Raw genomic sequence first — 11,225 nt, forward strand, 5'->3', positions numbered from 1 at the left:
CAAGGGAGAGACAGAAACAGCAGGGGAAAGTAAGGACTCATGCAGCTCAGAGAGGTTGCAGGTTTGCTCAAGGTCACAAGGAAGCCTCTTGAAGTTGTAACTCTTCTTGGACCCTGGGCATAGCCTCTCAGGTCCTTTGGAGGTGTCACCGTGTCCTTAGGGTTTCCCTTGACGACCGCAGGTTTCCGTCAGGTGGGGCTAGTGTCCCCAGAATACGCAGGAGCCTGGCACATGCCTGGGGAAGCTGGTAAGTGCCCGCGGAAAGGTCATGCTTCCATTTTTAGCTGCAAACACTGCTTCCCTGGGACCTGGTCTGGGACTGAGTGGGTTTTTTTTTTTCTTTGTTTGTTTTGTTTTTTTCTTTTTTTTTTTAATGTTTATTTTTTATTTTTGACAGAGAGAGAGAAACAGAGCATGAGCGGGGGAGGGGGAGACACACACACACACACACACACACACACACACACACACAGTATCTGAAACAGGCTCCGAGCTGTCAGCAGAGAGCCTGACGCGGGGCTTGAACTCACGGACAGCAAGATCATGACCTGAGCTGAGGTCGGACGCTCAACCGACTGAGCCACCCAGGCGCCCATGTGTTGTTTTTTTCTTAAGTAAGCTCTGCCCTCAAAGTGGGGCTTTGAAGACCCTGACGTCAAGAGTCGCATGCTTTACTGATTCTTGACAATGTTTTGCTAATTCTTTTGCAGCTGTATTGCCAAGACACATAGCCCAGAAATAGTCTAAGGGCCTCCAGACTGAGGCTCAGGAATCACCATAGTCTGTCAGCGGAACCAGAGTGAACTGTCGGGACAGGGACAGCGCTGTGCCTCCAGGAAGCCAGGCACAAGCCACCCTCCGAACCTGAGTGGTTTTTCCTCAATCAGTTTTCCTGGTGCGCATTCAGGACAAGGATGCCACCCAGTAAGAAACAGGAGAGCCGGGCGGGGCTCACACAGCCCGGGGGCCCTGGCAGACAAGCCAGCACTTGGCCTGTGGACCACGGCCCTCTCCTGCCGCCACCGGCACCATCTGCCCTCTGTCCCCTGACCCCCACCTCCCAGGAGACGAATCCAGCCCGAAGACCGCCTCGGGGTTGGCCTGGGAAGAGCTGGGTGGAAGGACAGGTGAGGAAAGGCAAAAGGGCTGTTCACGACTCCCAAATCTGACGACCCAAGTCTGGGAGGCGAGAGGAAGATGGGAGGAAATGCAGGGTGGGCATTTGCATGTCTTCCTAATAGGAGAGGTGGGTGGGTGACCCAGGGACTCGGGCAGAGACCTGACGCCTTCAAGGGAGCCGGGAGGAGGATCTGAGAGAAACAGAGCAAACCCACAAAAGCACAGGGGCGGCGGGAGGTGCAGGAGACCTACGTGTGCGGGTCCTCCAGGGCCCCCACCCTTCACTCTATGTGTGTGTGTGTGTGTGTGTGTGTGTGTGTGAGTGTGCACGATAGTTAAAAACCTTGGTGAATATGGCTTACATGTCTTCTTAGGGTGAGGAGGGCCATGGGGACAGCGCTCCCCTTGCTGGCTGTGGGTGAGAGGCCATACCACCTCCTGGGTGGGGTCCGGGGCTTGCTTTTGGGATCCAGATTCGGGCACACAGCGGGGAGCAGACAGGGTGCTGAGGGCAGGCATGGACGCATCCACAAAGGAACAAGGACAGAAGCGGTTTCTGTCAATGACAGCACCTTACGCATATCAATTCATCTGCTTATTCGAGAAAGGTAAACGTCCACTACATTGCGGGAAGGTTCCGGGGACTTGGACTTAGAGCAATGAGCCAACCTAGTTCCTGCTCGCATGGAGCTGACTGGAGCAGGGAGGGGTTCACTGAGGAATTCTGGTGACAGCCATGTGGTCTCGCTGGGATCAGCGGGCTCGTCCAGCAGCTTAGGACCAAGCCAAGTGAGGCCCGCGGTGGAGGGGCTATGCCCGAGCCACCCCGGATAAGCAAGCCTCCGTTCCCTTGGCCTCTCCTTAGATTTCCCATCTGTCCCATGGGTGTGTAGGGAAACAAGCCCCTCGATTTGTCCGTGAACTCGGTCTCGACTCTTCCGGGCAGATGAGGAAGAACTTCCTGGTGGTCGGTCTCCCCACTGGTAACTCCAGGAGAGGGGTTGACGTCACCAAGGGGATGGGGCGGCACCCCCGGGGGAATGGCTAGGGATCCTTTTCTGGTTAGCGGCCAAGCTGGACCGGGAGCCCTGGCCGCCAAACTCCGTCCTCGACCTCCCTACCACCCAGATCCTCCCGCTTGATCCCTGGCTGTGACCTCCGCCTGAGATCCCGGAGGAGGCCCGGGAATGTCTCCGAGGAAGGAGGGGCTACGTGGTCGAGCATGTGTTAGCACCCGGGAAGGAGCAGGAAGACAGGGCTCCCCAGACCTTCATCTCCAAGGGCAGGTGGAGGCAGGGCCTCTAGCCCAGTGAGTGCACGCACCTCCCATTTGTTACCGGAGGGCAGAACCTTCTGTCTGGAGCAAGGGCCAGCGTTTTCCCGGGAGCCCAGCAGACGGCTCTGGAGAGCTCAGGGTAGACCCAGACATCCGTGTCAGGCCCCGCGGGGCCTCGGTACCGGGACTGGGCGACAACAGGACACGTGTCTCTGTGGACAGATGCCACGTCTCAGGCCACCTGCCACGGGCTCTGCCCTCGACGTTCTGGGTGACCTTGGACAAAACCTCAGTGTTCCCTGCTATAAAAAGAAGCGATGGGTTCCTCATGGGCTCATCAAGCTGTGCTTCTGGGATTGGGGGTCGGGCCTCTAGGGGTCGTGGACGTTCGGGGAGTCCACGCCTCATCCCGGTGTCACCCTGAGCAGCTCTGTCCTGTGTTTGCCACCCAGGGCTTCTGCCTTAGGTACCGTCGGGACAACATAGGCCCGCCCCCATATGGGTGAGGTTTAAAACCGTAAGGGCAGGTGAGCGCTGGGCCAAGCCTGTCCCTCTGGGTCTCTGCTCCTCTGTTCCTTGTTGTCCTGTGCGCTCAGGGGGGACCAGTGGGTATGCAGTCTGGTTGCTCAGTCTACGGGAGTCCAGCTGAACCTGTATGTCATTCTTTCACCAAATCCCATCGTCCCTCATCGCTAAGTCCAGGCCTCGACCCACAGCCCCCATCCTGTCCCTGAACCCACGCTGGTCATGGGGAGCAAATCGGCAAGCTCTTCTGAGACCAGCAGGCCGGGACCCCAGGAGCAGACCCAGGGAGAGGAGAGGGCTGCCCCTGCATCCGGCAGAGGAGCTGAGGGTGGGGCAAGGGGCCCAGACCCACATGTGAACGAGGGCATGTTCGGAGGGGCCTGTGTGCCCAGCAGGCTCACCCTGGGCTGGAGAGAAGGCCTTGCCCTTTGGAGAAGGCTGGGAGGGACGAAGGTCCAGCCTCCCTCATCCACTGTGGGGGTTGGGGCCGCCCTGCCGTTCAGGCTCCACAGGCTGGGACCTGGGGCAGGTCATCTGGACCTTCTGGACTCGTGCTTCCTTGCAGGCACATGTGCAGAGGCCTCCCTCCAGACTCGCCAGAGGGGACACAGCGCAGGAAGATTCAGACCCTGCAAAGGAAGATGCCACGTGGGGGATCCCGTAGGGTCGTGTTCGTTGATGAGGTCACAGTGCTCGGCACACGGCAGGCACCTGAGATCCCCGGCTGAATTAGGGAAGGAGGGAGGGAAGGAGGGAGGGAAGGAAGGAGGGAAGGAGGGAGGGAGTGAAACCACAGAAGCGGGGTCCACACCAGGTCAGGTCAGAGGGTGTCACAGCTCGGGCCCTGGAAGGGGGCACGGGACATGTCCGTCTGTCCCTCCAGTGCTGACCTTCCTCCACATGGGCCCTGCTGACCTCCTGGATCATGTCTACCTCCTCTGCAAACAACGCTGAGTGTTCTCAGAAGGGGGAGAGCAGGCAGGGGCCAAGGACGGGCTTCCGGAATCCTGTGCCCTGGGGGACTCTGGGACAGCCTTCCAGGTGGCCCTTTATGTCCTCCAGGCACCAGGCCACGATTCCACCTCATGTCTCAGGGAATGCGCCCACCCATCTAGAAGGCCCGTTATGTCCCCATGTCACAGATGGGGACACCGAGGCTAATAGCACAGCCTGGGTCACAAGTAAGACGAGCTGGGTCAGGAAGCCCATCTCCTTGACTTTGGATTGTCCTACCCGCAGGCCTGCATCTTGGCATCCTGGGGCTCAGGGTCCCTCTTCCTGGGGAACCCCACCACCTGCCGAGGGCCCCCCCCCTGATCTCAGGGGAGCAGAGCTGACCAACCTGCTTGGGGCCCGGCATGGGGGCTGGGGAAGGGCCGACCGGGGCTCTGGGGGCTCTCCCAGTACTGGGCCAGCCGGTCCCCTGCAGGACGAGGACTTCTCGCTGGGGATAGGCTGGGGCATCGGCTTCCTCACGTTGTCACCTGGGCTGCCGGTCCCCAGACCAGAAACCTGCCCGTCTGAAGGTGACCACTGCTGCCTCCCTCTGGTCTCACTTGCCCGAGTCCCTCCCAGGGACCCCCCCGCATCTCTGACGCCTGCTCCCATGGGGGTTGCCTCCCCTTGGACTGGGACGGGTCTGGTCTCCATCCCGGGGAACGCACTGGCTTTGGTGCATTATTTGGCCCAGAGGCCCGTGAACCATTCAGGCCCTGGGACTTGAGGGATGCTCTCCCCCCTGCGGTGTGACCGTCCAGCCTTCTGCATCTCCCGGTTTCTGTTTGGGCTACGGGAGGACCGGCCATGTCCTCTCTCGTGTCAGGCTGTGGTGTCACGGCACAAACAGGGGTCTCCACCCTGAGACCGTGCCCATTGTCACCGAAGGGGCCTCTTTTTCCTCATCTAATCTTTAATCCATTGTGATTTCAATATCAAAGGAAAAAAAGTCTATTTCAAATGACCACAAAGTATGAAAATGAATCTGTCCCGTCTGAAAAGTCGGTGCAGACCCACAGGTATCTCTGGCGAGATTCCACTTGAAGGAAACCTCCAGAGTAGGTAACGGAACATGGAGAGAAAGCAGACTGGGGGTTCCCAGGGGCTGGCGGGGGCACGAATGGGGACTGAGGGCTCCGGGTACACGGTGACCCTTGGGGACCGAGATATTCTGCAGCAAAATTCTGTGGCGTGGTTCACAGCGTCGTGAGCGTACCCAGTGCTCAGGAATTGCACAACGTAAAATAAACAAAATTTTTATTGAAGATTAATATAAATTATAACTAATGAACAAATAACAGCTAAAAAGTAGAAGAGAAAAAGGATAAGGGAGAGGAGGAAGAGACATTTTGGTGGGGATCGGGGTCAGGGATTAGAGAATAAATTTGAAATAAAATATAATAAACAAAAAATAAAAGAAAATAAAAAAAGCACCCTGTATAGGTCTTCAATCCCTTGATTTTTGGCCGACATCCATGTGGGAGCAAGGACAGTGGCAGGGGCGGGGAGAAGGGCGATGGCAGGAACAGTGTTGGGAGCAGAAGCGGGAACAGTGGAACCAGCAGAAGCAGGACCCAGCTGACTCTACTCAGGTGCCTGCTGTCCCCGCACAGGTCCCAGGTCACCTGCTGGCTCTCCGGCCCCTGCAGGAGTCGCCCCAGACTCCACCCCTGCCTGCAGAGATGCCGAGGACCCCGATGCTGTTGGGCTGGGCTCTGGAGCAGCACCGGCTTCTGCTCCTGCCCCGGACTCTTGAGAAGGAAACAGAGTGATGCTTGCAGCGGCATCTAGGCCTCAGGGTGAGAGGAGGGAAGGTCCCCCCACCACCCAGCGCCGGCCGCTCCAGGGGCCTTTGCAGACACACAACTCACCCCAGAGCCTCCCCGACAAGCCGCGGCCAGGAACCCACACCAGGACCTCTGCCCCCGCAGTCCCCAGCCTGGGGCTCTCAGTCTCTGCTCCTGGCCCCACACCAGCCCCCAGGGACTCCTCCCAGGGTGGCCCAGCACCACCCGGGCCCCGTGCACCCCCATCGCCCACCCCCTGCCTTCTCACCCTCGGGCTCTGACTCTGGACACTCAAAGTACTGGTCCCAGGACAGGTGAATGAGGACCTTACAGTGGAGCCGGGGCGCTGAAGGAGGCCTTCCCAGGCCAACTCCAGGCCCTGCTTCCCAAAACCTCAGTGCAGTCACTCTCTCCTCGGGTCCAGGGTGGCCCTCCTGGGCGATGGGGCACACACACAACTCTGTAGGGCAGGTGTATCGGGATTCCACCAATCGTTTCCCGATGTCATCAGTTGATTTCTGTAAAGACAGTGACCCGCGGACGGCCCGGAGACATCACAGCCCCGCCTGGCCAACTCAGTGTCCTTCTGCCCTCTCCCCCTGCAGCTGTCAGATCGGACACAGACCTGAGTGTGCACAGATCTGCACCCGGAGCACAGTGACATCCACCTACAGGGCTCGGGATGAACATCGGGGACAAGAGGGCCACCCCAGCACACCCTGTCCCTCCTAGCCAGCCTTGACCTGGGGTGTGAGCATGACCCGCCCACCAGGCATCTGACCCCTTCATCAGCCTGCACCTGCTTAGGTGGGCCCTCCACACGACCCCTCCTTCCACACACACACACACACACACACAGACACACACACACACACGGGAGGGGACCTAGGGCTGCACAGGTCAGATCAGAGCGGTGTCGGGCTGGACCGGCTGTCTCTGGGTCTCCCTGTGTTACCCTTGGGTCCCTACGAGCTAGAGACCTGAGGCATCCTGTGTACGACCTGACCCACTGTCTCCAGGGTCGGGAAGTGTCGCGGCCACGGGCTCCCCTGAGCCGGCAGCCGCGGGACACGGGCACACAACAGGAGAACATGTTCATCAGGCGAAGGTGTCCCAATGAATGAGCCCAGTCGGGCGCTGTCTCCAGAACGTGGGTGCCTGGTGACCCGGGTTGTGAGTTCAATCGGGCTCTGTGACCAGGGAGGTGAGGTCACTTCCTGGCGTCCCCTTACCCGGTTTCCTGCTCCTACAAGAGCCCCTCCCAGGTTGCAAAGGGCTCCCCTCCACCCCATGCCCTGTCCCTACAGTGACACCAACACAGCCCAGACACGTCCCCGCGAGGCCTGTTGCAGCCGGGGCCGCGGCTTTGGGGCCACAGGGCTGGGTTCAGACCTGGGTTTTCCTCCTGACAAGTGCTGGGACCCTGCACAGTCCCTGTGCCTCCCGGGGCCCCCCGGTCTCCCGGTCTGCACAGTGGGGTCCTTGTGGCATCTACTTGTAGGGGCGCCATCAGGGAGCCACCTGTAGACACGTCCCGTGCCTGCTATCCCATCAGGCTCGTGGGCACACGTGGCCGTGGAAGGATGAGGAAGGGGTAGGCCTGGCATGGAACACACTCACGCGGGCCTGGGTCATCTCCGGGTCCAGGCACAGCCACCCCTCCTGCCTGGGTCCCGGGCCCGGGGGAAGGTGGAGGTGAACTCGTTCAGACCCTGTGCCCACCAGACATGCACGCCCGGGGCTCCATTACATCTGGGCTCGGGTCCCATTGCCTGGTCTGGGCCTATGAGCTGGGCGGTCCCCACTGTGGCTCCCCGCCTTCCCGGTTCCTGGTCCCAAGTGCCTCTGTCACCCCCTCCCCTCCCGGGTGGACGGCCCATGTGACCGGGTTCTAAGGGCTAGAATATGATGACTGGGTTTCATTTCTGGGCCGATTCATGGAATTTCTGGTTTCCTCTCTCCTGGGTCATTCTCTGTCTCTGCCTCGGACTCTGTGTCTCTCTTTGTGTCCCGCAGGAGCAGGGCCTGTGGGCTCCAGGGTCCAGGTCACAACCCTCAGAAGCCTCCCTTGTGGCCCGTGTCCCTCCCCCGACCCGGTGCTCAGCTCCCTCATGAGGCCTCCTCGCCCCAGCCGGGGCACTGCCTGGGGAACCACTTCCTAATGAGGACCCAAGGCTCCAACCAGGAGGGTCTTGACCTCGGTCCCCACACCAGGGTCCGTTGCTCGGCCACGTGCTGCAAACCCAGGGCCTGGTCCTCCAAGCCCCCAGGCTGCCCTCTGCTCAGAAGGACCCTGAGGGAGTAGGAAGCATTTTCCCAGGAGGGGAGAACAGAGGGCCAAGGATGAAGATCCTAGGACACAGACTCATCTATGAGCCTGTGGGACCCTTGGGACACTGTCTACGCAGCCCAGTTTAGGAGGAGGAAGCTGAGTCCTTCTGTGCTGTAGCCCCGTCCACACTTCCTAGCTCCAGGGGCCCAGCATGGTACACACAGGACCCCAGACCCCGTCTTCCCTAGTTCTTGCCAATCCTCCTGGACACCTTGGGGACCTCGTGACCCTCAGCCGGCACATCTGCCCTCCCTATGTGGTGGGTCCCGGGCTATTGCCAGGAATCCTGATGTCCCTGCCCCATGGCCCCACTGCCTCCAGCCTTTCTCTTCTTTCTCCCGTGTTACCCAACCCCTCCCAGTGTGGACTCCCCTCTGATCTCCAGTTGGACAGTCAGAATGTGTGTGTGTGTGTGTGTGTGTGTGTGTGTGTGTGTGTGTGTGTGCACGCGTTTCTGGAGACGCCCAGAGGTCACAGCCTCACAGGGACGGGGTGGATAGGGACCCCCGAACATCAGGGGTTCTCATTCCCAGGGGGAACCCCATGTGTGGGTAGAGGCTGGCCTAGGACTGGAGACCAGCCCTGCGCCTTGGACCCTGCACACCTGTCTTGTCCTGGGCCAGTCCTTGCCTCTTCTCAGGGTCCCTCTGTCCCTGGGGGTCAGATGGGGAAGTGCATCAGTGTGGCCAGGGCCCAGGCTCACCCCTGGGGTAGGTGGAGGGGAGGTGCCCCGGGTACCCAGGCCTCCCTCCCCAGGGCCGGCTGGGTCGTGGGGTGGCCAGGTGTGCCCAGGGACCTGCACCCAGCACCTGTAGATGATCCAGACGGTCCGGTGACGTGCATGAATCCAACCGCTCCCCACCTGGCTGGTCCCCCATGTTCCCACCTCCGCCAACTGCTCTGGGAACCGAACCTCTCCTCAGCCCCAGAACCATGCCCGCCCCTGCCAGGCAGGCCTCCGGGTGCGAGGCCAGGTGGGTTGGACATCTGGGGACACGATGGCCAGTGACTACACCCATCCCACCCAGCTGGCCTGGACCGCAGACTCCACCCCAGGGTCCAGGTGCATGGACCCTGGGGCATGGCTGGGCCAGGGCTCCTGGAGGCAGCAGTGGAGGCCGACTCAGGGCAGGGAGAAGTCGGTCTGCCCTTGCCCTTCTCCTTTCCTCCTTCCGCCTTGTCTTCCTGGCAGGACGTTGGACACGGGTCCAGCCTGTGCCTGGCTGCAGCCCTGTGAGGAGTCAGAGGGTGGCAGGCTGCCCAGGGAGGCTGGGGGCCACCTCCAGGATGACCAAGTGTCAGGGGGCTACTGTAACTGGGCATCCCCCGGGCACTCAGTGATTTCAGCCCTTTGTATACATGAGCCGCGACCCCGGGACCGGGTCCCGGCCCCCTCTTCATCCCACGAGGCCCGCATCCTCCCCAGCCGAGGCCCCGTCGGTGGCCGACTCTCCCTGCAGCCCCAAGAACTCCGCGGCTCCAGAGGCTCTACATCTTTCGCGGCTGGAGCCCGAGCAGCCATCAGGGGCCTGGATCCGGGCCCTGGAGCCCCTCAGGGAGGACAGGTGAGACCGGGCAGGAGCCAGGAGAGGGCCGAGTGGAGGCTCCTCGAGGTCATGGCCTCCTGCTCAGCCCAGACCCAAGTGTGTGCTGATCCCTAGGGCACCTGGACCCCAGCTGCCGGGCAGGCTCGGGGACAGAGCCCACAATGTGGCTCCTGGTAGCTCACAGGTGTCCCTGTGCCCTGTAGCTACACCTGTCCTACCAGCTGGACTCCCTCCTGCTCGGCCAGCAATGTCTGTGGCCAAAAGGAACAGGCCACCGTCAAGGTCTGGGAAGAATGAGTGGCCAGGCAGAAGGGGAAGGCTCGCCCTCGGCTCGGGGGGTCCCCGCCGGGCCGGCGGGGGCTCTGGAGGTGGTATTCCAGCGCTCTGCTGACCAGCCCTGTGCCCAGAAACACCTGCCTCCCTTCTCTGGGCCTCACTCTCCTGCTCTGCGAAATGGGTGATGCAGACTGATCCCTTCCATGGCAGGAACAAGGCGGGTAACGGCGATGGATGGAGCACCCGTACAGGGCCCGGATCGCAGACCGCAGTGGGGAAGGGGAGAGGGGACGCCAGTGAGGCCCGCCCCCAAAGCCATCCAGCCTTTCCATCCAGCCACCAGGGCCTGGCATGGCCGCAGGAGCAGTGGCCGACCAGACTCCGGACACAGGTCACTGTGGCCTCTTTCTCAGCAGTGGGGACCTGGGGGTGGGGACATCCAGGGTGCAGGGGTGCTCGGGGCAGCTCCTCCCTTGGAGGGAAAGAGAACAATGGAGACGTTCTCTGGGGTCCCCCCAGGCCAGGAGAAATGGGAGGAGCCCTCCCACAGCCCAGACAGCTCTTCCCTGGACTATTTTCCTGGCGAGGGTAGGGGGTCAGCGGGTTATACTGGCTGTAAACAGTGAGTCTACACTTGAATGTGTGAGCCCCCGAATTCACCATATACACTGAAAGGAGGTTTCACAGAAAACTCGGCAGGAACTTGCTTCGGCAGCTTGTGAGTCTCAATTTGGAGCCCTGTCCTTCCCAGAGACCCCAGGGCCTGGACTGTCCTCCCAGTCCCCCCCCAGAGACCCCAGGGCCCGGGCTGTCCTCCCAGTTCCCCCCAGAGACCCCAGGGCCCGGGCTGTCCTCCCGGTCCTTCCCAGAGACATCGGGCTTCAGCTCAGCCTCAGCCGCCACACGCCCCGGGGCAGCCTTGGGCCCTCACGAGCTCTGTCTCTCAGGGTCCGCAAGCACAGCTCCTCACTGCCCCTGTCCCCCCAGCCGGCGGGCAACACCGCATCGCCGGTGCCGGCCTGGACGTGACGATCAGCAGCTTGGACGAGAGCATCCGCCGAGCTGGCAGGGGCACGTCCCTTGGTCCCCTCTCCGAGACCTCTCCGGGTAGGGACCTCACTTGAACAATGCCTCTGACAGGAGACCATCTCTGGACCTGCCGGGGAATCCAGCCCCGGGAGGAGGCGGCGACCTGCTCTGCTCTACAGAGGAGGAGACTGAGGCAACATCATCCTCCCAGGCCGGTGCCTGGGAATCCATTCTTGCCTGGGGGCAAATACCAAGCCCGCGAGCTCCCTCCACATCTAGGATGCCGTGGCTCTGAATACATTGCCTGGTCTCCATCCCTGAGCCTGGCCAGAAGCTGG

At 61.2% G+C, this 11,225-nt stretch overlaps 1 long non-coding RNA gene across 1 annotated transcript; it reads left to right on the forward strand.

Moving 5' to 3' along the window:
- The first annotated feature begins 6,117 nt into the window (after positions 1-6,117).
- On the forward strand, positions 6,118-11,199 carry LOC109249973 (uncharacterized). The gene is made up of 3 exons (XR_008424389.1): positions 6,118-6,510; positions 9,228-9,600; positions 10,999-11,199. It is a non-coding gene; the product is annotated as an uncharacterized LOC109249973 (long non-coding RNA).
- The last annotated feature ends 26 nt before the right edge of the window (positions 11,200-11,225 follow it).

The sequence above is a fragment of the Panthera pardus genome, unplaced genomic scaffold (genome assembly GCF_024362965.1).
Source record: "Panthera pardus isolate Hobbes unplaced genomic scaffold, ASM2436296v1 HiC_scaffold_20, whole genome shotgun sequence".
Classification (NCBI taxonomy): Eukaryota; Metazoa; Chordata; class Mammalia; order Carnivora; family Felidae; genus Panthera; species Panthera pardus.